The sequence below is a fragment of the Pelophylax lessonae genome, assembly GCF_965119305.1.
Source record: "Pelophylax lessonae genome assembly, chromosome: 4".
In the NCBI taxonomy this organism is placed as follows: Eukaryota; Metazoa; Chordata; class Amphibia; order Anura; family Ranidae; genus Pelophylax; species Pelophylax lessonae.
Window position 1 is genome coordinate 643,492,719 of NC_138771.1, and position 14,027 is coordinate 643,506,745.

General features: G+C 37.7%; 1 protein-coding gene and 1 pseudogene across 2 annotated transcripts in view; one reads left to right on the forward strand and one right to left on the reverse strand.

Moving 5' to 3' along the window:
- Positions 1–14,027, forward strand: part of LOC309552947 (olfactory receptor 1496-like) — a gene marked incomplete at both ends in the record, with an annotated part of 95,693 nt that overhangs the window by 18,146 nt on the left and 63,520 nt on the right. The window lies entirely within an intron of this gene.
- On the reverse strand, positions 12,605–13,673 carry LOC309554742 (ferritin, lower subunit-like; annotated as a pseudogene). Its single transcript has 2 exons — positions 13,331–13,673; positions 12,605–12,826 (listed from the first exon to the last, which is right to left on the reverse strand). The product of its transcript is annotated as a ferritin, lower subunit-like (transcript).

Sequence of the window (14,027 nt, forward strand, 5' to 3'; positions counted from 1 at the left end):
ACATGCTCTCATTAATGCAAAAGTTTGGGCACAATATCAATGCACTTGAAAATAGAGTATAGCATGTTGAAGGCAATTTAGGAGATATAGCCACCACAGGCAATGACCTAATTAACGCCCATGATGACCAGGTAGAAGACCACAAATGGATCCAAGACAAATTAGCAATAGATCTCGCTGCAACAACGTTAAGATTTGCGGTGTTCCAGAATCCATACAGGCTCTGGAACTACCCGCTTATGTCAGATCCATGATTAAGGCTTTACTCCCAGAACTGAAGAATATAGAATTGGTCATTGATCGAATCCATAGACTTCCCAAACCGCCATTCCTGCCTGATTCAGCACCAAGGGATGTAATCCTTTGCATTCATTCCTTTCACGTGAAAGAACAACTTATGCAAAAAGCGAGATCTATGGGGAAACTGCCTTACCCATACTCGACACTACAATTTTTTGCGGACCTATCCCAGCATACACAGCAACCCCTCAGACAGCTCAACACGAACAAAAGCTCTGCGTAATCACCACGTCCAATATCAATGAGTTTCAACTGCGAAAAATGTTGATTACACATAATGGCACTAATGGCACAAGTGGTGTCTGCACTCCAAGATGGCCTGAACCTCCGGCAAAAATGGAATATTATTCCAGATACATCTACCCCAATGTAGCAGAGTGTGGGAGAGAATCATCAAATTCACCCATTACCACAGCGCACCAACAAGCTTCGGCCTCGTTAACAAGCTGTCACGGGAAACAGCACCTCATATCAACTACAAAATCACACAAAGGGAGGCCGCTCAGGTGTATGTGATCAGATGATCAGCGGTTGGGTGCATGTCAGATTCGTAACTTCGGCAACAATGTTCATTAAACGAAGAAAGACTGCACTCTGACTTGAAATAATAGGTGATTTATTGATCAAAATGAACAGACAAATTATCCAGAGACAGGAGATGTAAATGGGTTAATGCATTTCAGGAAATGGCATTCGCTTATTCATAACCATAAAGATGTTTGTGGAATGACTGCACAAATAGTATCTAAACACCTGGAAGCTATCAATGCAATTACAGACAGCGTAATCAACTGATGATGTAAATGACTCTTGCAGCTGAATTTACCACAACAAAAAAGAAAAAAGGAATAAGGGGGGGGGAGCATAAAACTCAAAGAAAGAATAATAATAATGATAATAGTGGAAAAATAGAAAAAAAAAAATAATAAAAAAAATAATAAAAAAGGAAAGAAATCGATGACAAAAGGAGAAAACAAGAAAAGTAAAAAAATGAGTAAGATAAAGACATGAACTTCCACCACATAAAAATAAATTAACAGTGATATTAATGATAATGATGATATATATTAATAATGATGATGAGCATAAAACAATCCTAATAACCACAATCATGTAAACACGACATCTATATGAAACAAAAGAAAACATAATACAATGTACTCTAAAGTATTATTTCATATCAAAAAAGGAATTATTGTTGTAGGGGAAAAAGAAATAAACAAACAGAAAATTCTCGTGCAAATTGTTCATGAGAGAATACCGATTAACACTAGATTAACTGTTTGAATATCAATTAAATGTGAGTATAAATATAAACATAGAGATGAATATAAATAAACAATATACACAATACAAAAATACAAAAATTACACATCTATAATATACATCAAATGATTTGTCAATGAATACTTTTATAGAAAAAATGCCATGCATGCACAATAATTGTATAATGAACATGGTGCATGCATAAAAATGCATTACATTGTATAGTATACTGTATATATATCTTGTTTCTGTTCATTATCCCCTAAAAACTACAAAACACAGTCGGATAAATGTCCTTATAGTATGAAATATGTCTTAAAAAGTAAATCTAAAAAAGAAGAAACCCAAGAAAAGCCCTCATAACAACGAATACATATGTTGCTTCTCAACAAAGATTCGGACATGATGACTATTTTAATTTATCCAAAGAATTAATTTCTTGAGTTATATTCCCAAAATTATCCTAGACGAATCCCTCTCACATTCATATTACAAGACCATGTGCTCCAAAAGAATGTATGTTGGACAAAAAATATATTCATTAAACAACAGATCCAAACAATGTGGATCTATAAAAATTTAAAAAAATGGAGAAGGATGTATAGAAAAAGCACAAAGAAGAAGAAGAAGGAGGGAGGGACCATTAAAGACAAAATAAAAGATCACGTCCGAAATGACTTCTTAGTTATATCCATAAGGAATCAGTCAAGGTTGGTCCAAAGGTGTTAGTCATAGAGGGATGTCATCCCACTCAAAATTAAGCCCCTTAGGCAATCTAGTTTGTAATCTGTATATCCAAAAAATCTCCCTTTTACACAGGAGGCGAAAGACATCTCCTCCTCTGCATGGAGTTCTAACTTGTTCTATAACCTGAACTGAGACTAGAGAAAGATCTCCTCCATGCTCCCCTTTGAAATGACAAGCAACATTGGTTTGATTTACTTCCTTTGATGTCGCTGAGATGTTCCCTAAATCTCTCTTTCAATTTGTGAGTTGTTCTGCCCACATATCGTGCGGAGCACATCTTACATGTAATAAGATAAAACAAAAATTTCGTATTACAATTGAAAAAATGATCAATATTGTAAGTTTTATTATATGTTGTGGATAACAATGTATCGCCCAGCAACACATGTGGACAGTGTTGGTGATTTTCTTTATGCCCAACTAAATACCTTAAGTGTATATATAATAAGTCCCTGACTTATAGCAAAGTCTGGTCTGTTCTATGTAAAAGAAAGGCAGAGCTCTGGAGAATGCTTTGTCCTGTGAAATAGACACATGCAGTCAGTGTTCAGTCAAAAACATTCTTACCTTTATTTGGAGCGGGGTAAGTCTTATACAGAAAATGTCACAGGAAATACAGGATACGAATTGAGAGCTGCCCCTTACGTGCCATAATCCCAATATTGTATAACAGAGGAAAAAACTGGATGGTACAACATAAGTTGTCCAAACCTGTATTGTGGCGGACTTTCAAGGCACACGCTGAGTACACATACTTATTTATTTAAAATACTTGTATTTATTAAGAAAGTTTTTTTAAAAAAACATACAACAAAAGTAATTTAAACGGACATTGACATAATTGCACTTTCCTATACATTCAAGAAGTAGTATATAAACATTGTTGACATGGTGAGGGTTACAGTTGTTTAATACAAATCTGATAGGGTCAACGCGTTTCGCATTTACGCTTCCTCAGGACCTCAGATAATTGCGTAGCCTCTTAATAAAACAGAGAATATGTTATACATTACTTTTTCATATATATATGTATTGATATATCTATTTACAGTGTTTCACATAGATTGATTACATATGCATGCATATTACTGTATGGTCATGCGGACACAGGAAGAGTGAATAACCCACCTCATCGCACAACAGCGTATCATATCGATCGACCGGGGGCTAGGCTCGATGGGAGGGGCCACCTCGGACCGTAACCACCTAAATTGGTAGGTTTGTTAGGTGACATTGTATAAAATTCTATTTAAAAATTAATTTTAAGCATATATTATGTATGATGTTCCATAATACTTTATAGTTACCTTTTGAAAAATATAGGTGATTATAGGGAGAGATAGGACGGCTGGGTGGAGGATAGTATGTAGGTCACTTAGGCTTGTTCCATCTGAGTGTAAGCAATATATGTTTATATTTATAAATCAGATATGATATTCATGGTATGACATTTATTTCCTTTTTATTTTGCCAACATGAAGTACATAAGTATATATATTTGATCCTACTCTGCAAGCCAGACATATCACACCAAGGCAGAGAATAGTGAACCAAAATAAGGAAAAGAAGAAGAGGGGGTGGGAAGGGTGAGAAAGGGATACAGAGGGAAAAAAAGGATCAAGCGGGGGGGGGGGGAGGGGAAGTCGGGAAGGTAGGATGAACAAGAGAAGACATGGGAAATATGGGAGGGAGGGAAGAAAGGAAACAGGGATAGGTAAAGAAGCCTATAAGAATAGGATAATAGGGAGAGCAGATAGGAAGAGGTGTGTATATGTATAGCTGCATTATGGTATAACACATTTTATGTTATTTGTCTCCATGTGCTTCAGGGCAAAACAAATGCGAAATATATTTGATATTTACTGAGTACTTACATTTTGATTTGTATTCATATATTTAAAGGTGTCTTAGTGGTTGACTATCTCGATGGCTTATTACTAGGGGAGACCCAGAAAGGTCATCGTCCGGCTGACAAACAGCGACACGATCCCCTCACACTGCAGACAGGAGATAAGGATAAGATGTATAAGTTTTGCCTGTTTTGGCATATAATACAGACTATGCTCAGGTGTATAGCATGCTGCAGCTTTCTCTGTACGAACACCGCACTGTACTTACATATATTCCGTCCTCAACTTGTGTCCCAGCCGCCATACCTTTTTCCCTGGTGGTTTTGTGGTCTATATAGGTCCCCCACACCGGCTGCTAATCAGCACAGGTGTTTGACGTCGGCCATGGCGCACCGGAAGTGCGTCATCGGTCTCCGCCGGAAGTGATGTTAAACCAGAACGCGTCTTCCATCGGAAGTGGGGGGAGCCCCAAAGAGGCGTTGGGTGCTCACCAACAACCCGGAAGGGGTGGGTCATCGCCGCCCTATCGCCATCAATTGGGTCCTCCTCCCCATCCCGATGGTGCGCTGAAGTGTACCCAGAGGAGGTATCACACACTGCCGTACTGATGGGCGTCCACATAGTCAGAGCCAGCATGGTCATACAGCGCTACATGTGAAAGACATATATGCAATACAGCACATGACAATCTCGCATTTGAACAGATAAATCATTATTATTTCTAACATGTGAAATTGTACATATTATTTAATTATTCAACAATTTTCATTTTTTGTTAAACAAATCTTTATATTTTAAATTTTAAATTGATTATAAGTGAAATAGAAAACAGGAAATACAGTTGGGAGGCGGGAGAGTGCTCTCAGAAGTTAAACAATGGGTTAATACAGAATGTTCATTAGAAATTGCAAAATATGCCTTGTCTAGACCCTAAGACTTAGTATAACTAAAGAGGAAATGAATGTGCGATAACGAGAGGAAACAGAATGTATCTTTAGCTAAGGTGCAAAGACATGGGGGGTGATTTATGGATCTCAGTGTTCTGCAATTAAAGCCTTAAAGCAATCTTAACAATATATAATGGAATAACTCAACTAAGTCAGTGTGAAACTAAAATGGCGTGACACAGGTCAAGCTAGAAAATGGTGGCAAGTAACAGAATAGGGGCGCACAGGCCTGTCACCCCTCTTCAGACAGGTCAAACAATCCCTCATACCACATCTAAAATTACCTTTGAAATGTAACCAAGTGGGAGATTTTTTTAATTTGTTGTTTTTATTTGATACAAAGAAGCTAGGTGACAGAAAATTGCCCAATGTTTTGGCATGTTTGGCTACCACATTGACGACCCCTTCCCTAAAACCTGTGCACAAATGCTATCGTTATAATGAACAGATAAATGCCTATTGATAATGTGCCGAAGGGGATTGTCAAAGTAATGGAGCGCATTTTGTATTGTTTTTTTTTTTTACCCTGCCTAAAACTCACTGACACCGATACTAACTGACACTGATACCAATTACATTTTTTTTTGTATTCTACCAAAAATATGCTGACTATGATCTTTGACCCCCGATCTTGACCCTAATACTAGCCCTGGCAAACCTTGATCCTGTTATTTTTTCTTAATTTTTTTATTTACTTTTTATTTATTTATTATTATTATTATTATTATTACTATTATTATTATTATTATTATTATTTGTACATACTTTGCTTTGTTTAAAATTCCTCTCCTGCAAGAAGAGGAATACAATGTACAGTATCTTTCTCTGTATTCAGAAAAGGAAGTAAACACAGGAGAGGGCTCACAGTGACTGATCATTGTGATAGCCAATCAGAGGCTATTTCAGTGATATGGTGACCCTGAACCGACAGTCCTGGACCCATATCATTAGTACGAGACCCGGGGCTCTCAGTGCTGTGTGGCATGCTCCCAGCACAAAGAGAGAAATGCATATATGTGACCCCATGGAAAAAAGCCCACTTTCACAAGGCCGCATATATGTGAGCGGTCAGCGGGAAGGGGTTAAGTACATTGACTAGATAAATGCATCAATGTTTTAAAGCTGATGCAGCCCCATTCCCCACCAAGGTGGTATAAGGGGATTACAGGGCAGTACTCATTATACAGATGGGATGCAACATATTCATTGAACAGAATGAGATTGTAGCTATATCTGTGTTGGTAGCTGATACCTAAAGTAAGCCCGTTGACTGATATATGCAGGGCCGAACTTACCATGGGTCCCACTGGGTCCATTGGACCCAGGCAGCACTAGGAGAGGGGCAGCAAACTAACTTCCAATATTTTTTTTTTCAGCAGTCTTGTGTGTTATCAGTTTTTTCGGCGCATTAGGGGTGGCTTTTTCCCATCTCATACTGCCGCCCGTAGTGCAAACTGATGAGAATGAGGAGGCAGAGTGTCTCCTCCTAGGAAATGTTCCACGCGTGATTGTGGTGTGCGCAATGATGTCAGCCATCAGTGCACTCCATCTCATGCAGCACAGGCTGGATCTTCTAGGGCAGTGGGAATGTCAGACACAGGAGTGACCGATTTTGGTGGACCCATCCGGTGGTGAGTTATGGAAGAATATAACAGTATATATAACATTTTATAAATGTTATATTTATATAAAATAAAGGATGGGGGGGGGGGGCTTTTGGTCGGCTTGATTTTTTTTGTGGGGGCAGCATTTCATTCTTGGACCCAGGCAGCACAATATCTTGGGCCAGCCCTGGATATATGCTTTTGTAAAATGTTTCCCTATGTAGATATGTGATGTGGCAGGAAAATCTGGACACTATACTTGGTGTCCTTAATGCTTAATTGTGAAATTATATCTACAAATTAGATGATTAAATGTATTGGCTTTCTATCATGATATAGAGATTATACGAGAATTTTATTATAGCCTGAATTCTGAAAACAATACCTAGAGAACATCTGAATATAATGGGGTTTAGAGAACAAATATCCATTTAGAGAAATGAAAGACATGAACTCTAAAGTCTATAGATGGATCATTTGAAATAAATAAATAAATAAATAAATAAATAAATAAGTTAAATTACTCTCCCATCCACACATTTAATGTGGATGAGGGAATGCTCCCCACTGCACTGTTGCGTTCTGACAATGGGGACTCCTCCACAGTCAGAAAACACAAATCATCACTGCAACCAATTGGTTGAAGTGCTGATCAAACGACAATATATGGATCACAGTTTGGCCTGTCCCTGCTTAACCTGTTCCCGACTAGAGATGTCCAGAACTATTCGCCGGCGAACAGTTCCCGGTGAACATCGCTTGTTCGCGTCCACCGCTGCGGGCGAACATATGCAATGTTTGGTCCGCCCCCTATATTTCATCATTGAGGCAAACTTTGACCCTGTACCTCACAGTCAGCAGACACATTCCAGCCAATCAGCATACCCTCCCTCCAACACCCTCCCACCTCCTATAAATAAGCAAGGGCAGCATCCATCTTAGATCATTCTGAAGCAGTGTGTTAGTGAGAGAAGGGAGAGTGCTGCTGCTGCTGTTAATAGGGACAGTTGTTAGATAGTGTTCTCGGTCCACTCCTGCTGTAAGGACAGCATCCTGACAGCACCCCAAAAAGCCCTTTTAGGGCTGGTATTTCACTCAATTTTTTTGATATATATATATATATATATATATATATATATATGTATATATCTATTGTGCAGTTGCCTGCCCGCCGTGTGTGAGAGGCCACAGACCCACCACAGACTGTACTGTGTGCACACCACACTCATATCGGGTGGCACAGTACCTTGCAGTTTAAATTTTTTTTTTTTTCCCTCTGTCATAATTGCAGTTGCCTGCCGGCTGCCAGTGAGTGTCAGGTCCACAGAGTGTACTGTGCCCACTGCAGTGCCCACCACTGATTTATACGGTGGCACAGCACCTTGCAAATAAAAAAAAAAAAAATGTTATAATTGCAGTTGCCTGGCCTGCCAGTGACTGTCAGGTCCACAGAGTGTACTGTGCCCACTGCAGTGCCCACCACTGATTTATACGGTGGCACAGCACCTTGCAAATTAAAAAAAATATATATTTTTTATAATTGCAGTTGCCTGGCCTGCCAGTGAGTGTCAGGTCCACAGAGTGTACTGTGCCCACTGCAGTGCCCACCACTCATATATATACGGTGGCACAGCACCTTGCAAATTAAAAAAAAAAATGTTATAATTGCAGTTGCCTGGCCTGCCAGTGACTGTCAGGTCCACAGAGTGTACTGTGCCCACTGCAGTGCCCACCACTGATTTATACGGTGGCACAGCACCTTGCAAATTAAAAAAATATATATTTTTTATAATTGCAGTTGCCTGGCCTGCCAGTGAGTGTCAGGTCCACAGAGTGTACTGTGCCCACTGCAGTGCCCACCACTCATATATACAGTGGCACAGCACCTTGCAAATTAAAAAAATATATATTTTTTATAGTTGCCTGCCAGTGAGTGTCAGGTCCACAGACTGTACTGTACCCACTGCAAATGGACTGTTTGCGGTTGTTTGAGGTGCATTAAACGGGGAGTTTGGTCTGTCACTGTGAAGCGGGCGTAACCCTTACACTATCTGATTGATACAACATCATACTTGATCGTATTCACACACTGGATGTTTTAAAGCACGTTATTCCAAACAATTTAGGAATGCTAGGTGATTTATGCCCTTTATGGATTAAAACCCGACTCTGCGTCAACTACGTCATTTTCCATGGGAGTTTTGCCATGGATCCCCCTCCGGCATGCCACAGTCCAGGTTTTAGTCCCCTTGAAACAACTTTTCCATCACTATTGTGGCCAGAAAGAGTTCCTGTGGGTTTTAAAATTCATCTGCCTATTGAAGTCTATGGCGGTTCACCCAGTTCGCCCGTTCGCGAACGGCAAATTTTAGGTTTGCGACATCTCTATTCCCGACTGCCCATTTTACTGTGTCAGGCTGGCTCTCCTACATGAACCAACGTAGCTCTATGTCAGTCACATGCATGGAGCTGGGGGCAAGTGTTCCCACTAGGCGGCGCGAATGCCCATGCACGGGGCCGGCGGCCGCGATTGCTGCCGGGCACCCCGCTGAGAGAGAAGGACGGTCTGCAGTTGTAAACACAGCTGACTGTTCTTCTCTCTGAAATGATCACAGAGCTCCTGTGACCCTTCTATATAGGATCACAGGTCTCTATGATCATTTCACAAGCCCATCCCCCCACAGTTAGAAAACACTCCCCTAGACTCACACTTAACCCTTTGATCACCACTGTGTTAACCCCTTCCCTGACAGTGTCATTATTAAAGTAACAGTGCATATTTTTAGCACTGATTACTGTAGTAATGTCACTGATCCCCCCAAAAGTGTCAAAAATGTCAGTTTGGGGTCTGATCTGTCCTCCGCAATTTCGCAGTCCTGCTAAAAATCGTAGATCGCCTCCATTACTAGTAAAAAAAATAAATAAATAAAAATGACAAACTTTTCCCCTAGTTTGCAAATGCGATAGCTTTTTTGCAAACCAATCAAAATACACTTATTTACCAAAAATATGTAGCAGAATACAAATTGGCCTAAAAGGATGACATTTTTTTGTGGAATGTTATATGGCAGAATGTGAGAAATATCATTTTTTTTTTCAGAATTGTCGCTCTTTTTTTGTTTATAGTGCAAAAAATAAAAATTGCACAGGTGATCAAATACCACCAAAAGAAAGCTCTGTTTGTGGGAAAAAAGGGCATCAATGTTATTTGGGTAGAGTGTTGCACGACCGCACAATTGTCCATTAAAATAACGCAGTACCGAATCGCAAAAAATGGCCTGGTCATTAAGGGGGAAAATCTTCCGGTCCAGAACTGGTTAACTTAACTGAATTTGGATCCAGCTATGGCCAGATTTACTTGTTGTTCTGTTGGGAAATGGTGGATGGGTATGTGATGCATAAACAGTTTTTAGAGTTAAATGCTTAAAGTTGTGCCATTTGCCAATGTTTCAGCTTTAAGTTATAAGAATTTTTATAGGTCTGAGTGTTGGGTATATTTAGTTTGTTCTATATACTTTATGTATACTCTAACTCATTCCTACAATCAAGTAATGATAGGCAACACTATCTGTACACTATGTACGTTCAGTTCTATATGAGCAAGTTCAATTAGGAATTTGGTGGGAATCTTGCATTTGGTCCCCTTTAAGTCCTAGTAATATTTGTATGTACTGATAAAGAACATGTTTGTCTTCTTCTTCTTTTTATTATTATTATTATTATTATTATTATTATTATTATCATTGTTGTTCTTGTTATTATTATTTTTTAATATATCATTTTTAATGTAATTTATTTTTTTTTATTTAAAGAAAATTTTATTTTATTTTTATTTTTTTTAGTTTTAAATAGGGTAAACACTCATATAAACTATATTAAATGTCCTGTGTCAAGGCAGGATTTGTTTCCTTATTAGAAAGTGAGATGAAATCTCTCCAAAGTGTTGGATTTCCTGATTTGGAGAGCTGTAATAAGAGGAGGCGTCCTCATTGGAGGATTCACACTTACCTTTTGCTCTGACAACTTAAAATTTTGTGATTTCCCCTACTTTCCGTGCCCCTAGTGAGGACTAAGAGAATAATAAAAACTGACAGAGGTTCTAAATCTTTGACAATCCATTAAAAAAATATATATATATGTATATATATATATATATATATATATATATATATATATATATATATATATATATACATATACACATACACATACACACATATATATATATATATATATATATATATTTTTTTTTTTTTACCTTTATATACACTTTGATAATAAAATTAAAATGATACATATGCAGACAGGCACAGTTCATATATGTTAAAGTAATGGAAGGAAAATCATGCCTCTAATTTTGTGTAGTCTTCTTATAATTTTTTTTAATGTTTAATAATTGCTAATTACAACTCATATCTCTAATCAAATAAATCATTTCCCTAAAGAACAACAGTAATAAATCCCATGGAATTTATCACTGAGCACTTCAAATTCCCCATGGTTCCTTGCAATTCTTTCAGTTATCTTTAAAAAGCCACAATGTTGCACAGAAATTCAGCATTTAAAGAAGAAACGTGTATGGTTGTGTTATTTTATTTTATTACTCCCTTTTTTTTTTTTTTTCAATTGTAATATTCCATTGAAAGGTTATGGAGGAGGAAAATGTGACCAGAATTAATACATTCCACCTATTTGGATTTCAGACACCTGAAAATACAACATTTTTAATGTTTTTTCTTCTACTTATAACATATTGTTTTACGCTGTGTGGAAATGTTCTGATCATCATTTTGGTGTCCAACTCCAAAGTTCTTCATTCTCCCATGTATTTCTTCCTCACCCAGCTATCATTATCAGATATTTTATTAGCAAGTGACATTCTTCCAAACATGCTAAAAGCATGTTTAGTAAGGGAAGTCATAATATCTCTTTCTGACTGCCTCTCCCAATTTTATTTCTTTTGTGTTGCAGAAATCTTAGAGAGTCTTCTTCTGACTCTGATGTCCTACGACAGATATTTGGCCATCTGTAATCCATTGCATTATAGTTTGATCATGAACTACCAATGCTGCTGTATATTGGTCATTACCTGTTGGACCGTAAGCATTTGGATTTCACTGGTGTATCCAATAAGCATATCTAAATTACAATTTTGTGGTCCCAACGTGATTGACCACTTTTTCTGTGATCTTGATCCAATTCTTAAACTTTCCTGCTCCGATACAGCAATTATTCGGATAGAAGTTATATTGCTGAGTGTTCTTTTTGCTGTCATCCCATTTTGTATCATCATTGTATCATATGTTTCTATTGTAATTACTATTTTTGAAATGCCATCTATTATGAGCAGAAAGAAAGTTTTCTCAACATGCAGCTCCCAGCTGTCAGTTGTCTCCATCTATTATGGCACCACAGCTTGTGTTTACATGATACCCAGTGGAGGACAGTCATGGAATATAAGTAAATTTCTGTCATTACCATATACTATAGTTACCCCATTGATGAACCCGATTATTTACAGTTTACGGAATAAAGACCTGAAAAAAGTGGTTAAAAAAGCATTTTATAAACTTTTGGTATGCATTTCGTTTTGAGGTTAAAAATTGTGCTTAAAGGCTTCAAGTTCATCTTTGGAACATGTTATACGCTACACCTGTTTAGGTGGGAATGCATGCAGAAATACCATATACTGTACATTTTTTACAATTCCTCTGATCTTGATCCATTTTTTTTTTTTTTTCAAAACTAAATTGGTCCCACATTTATTGTATAAACGAATGCTGGTAGAAGTCAAGTATTTTTTATTTATTTTTTTGCTTGTATAAATTATATCATTCTTCAGCCTTCACAAAGCTATGGGAACAAAAGCCTTGTAACTGCACTAGAAGCTTCAGGCTAGCGTGTGTTTGTTGAATAGGTACTCTACCATGCCAGGGTGGCTAGATCAAAGCTTCTTCAAGCTGGTGATGTGATCTCCAAGTTTTTTCATCGTCTCTACGCTCTCTGACAAATAAGGAGACTCCAGGAAGTCAGTCATGTGAGGGTCATTCTTGTCAGCAGCCACACCGTGGTGGTCCAGCAGAGCAGTGTTAATTTTGTCGACTAAAACCAACTAAAACGTTTTCGTCGACTAACACAATTCAGATGACTAAAATATGACTAAAACTAAAATGGCATTTTAGTCTTAAGACTAAAATATGACTAAAACTAAAATGGCATTTTAGTCAATAGACTATAACTAAAACTAAATAGAAATTTGCTGCCAAAAATTAACACTGGTGCATGCTCAAAGCATAAATAATAACATATTAGATTTTTCACTCCAGGACCAGCAGTAGTACTTAATGAGTTTGGAAATTGTAGAGAAATGCTTAAATAATGCATTACAAATTACAATTGAACTACACCCATTTGATTATAGATGACTAAAATGAGTTTTAGTCGACTAAAATGTAGGGCGTTTTAGTCGACTAAAATATACTGGAGTTTTAGTCGACTAAATACGACTTAATCTAAAACACTTGCAGAAGACTAAAATGGGACTAAAACTAAAATGCCATTTTAGTTCTAAGACTAAGACTAAAACTAAATTGAAATTTGCTGCCAAAATTAACACTGCAGCAGAGCCTGGTTTATGGATTTGCTTTAGAGCAGTTTGCAGTGCCTCTAAACCATTTGTCCAGTCATCACGCTCTGGTTTCTCGACACCCTGGAGGAACACCTGCGCTTCTCTCTGGTTCTGGTACTTGATTAGCTTCTCCGCATGCTCCCTCTTCTCTTCTGAACGTTCCCTGAAAAACTTGGCAGAATTAGAGCTACATCGTCATGGGTAAAATAGGAGGCCATAGACAGGTAGACATAGGAGCTATGGTATTTCAGGTTCACCGTGCGGTTGAGGCCAGCCTCACAGTCTTTATGGAAGTCCTGTCTGACCTGAGACTCCATGATAGTGTGTAGTGCAGACCCAGATGGAAGTGATGATTGCGTGCAGAGGAAGCCCTCCTGATGTATAGATCTTGATCCATTTCTACAACTTTCTTGCACAGATACATTCATTGTTGAGCTAGAAATATTATTTGTGAGTGTTTTTCTTATTGTCTTTCCCATTGCTGTTTAGATTTTATCTTATATTTATATTATAGTGAATATGTTTTCCAATTTCTTCAATTATTAGGAGATGGAAATATTTTTATTATGTAGTTCCCAGTTAACTGTTGTCGCAATCTATTATGGTATCACAGCTTGTTTTATTATGATACCCAGTAGATGACAGTCATGGAATATAGATAAACTTCATTTCTATATACTATAGT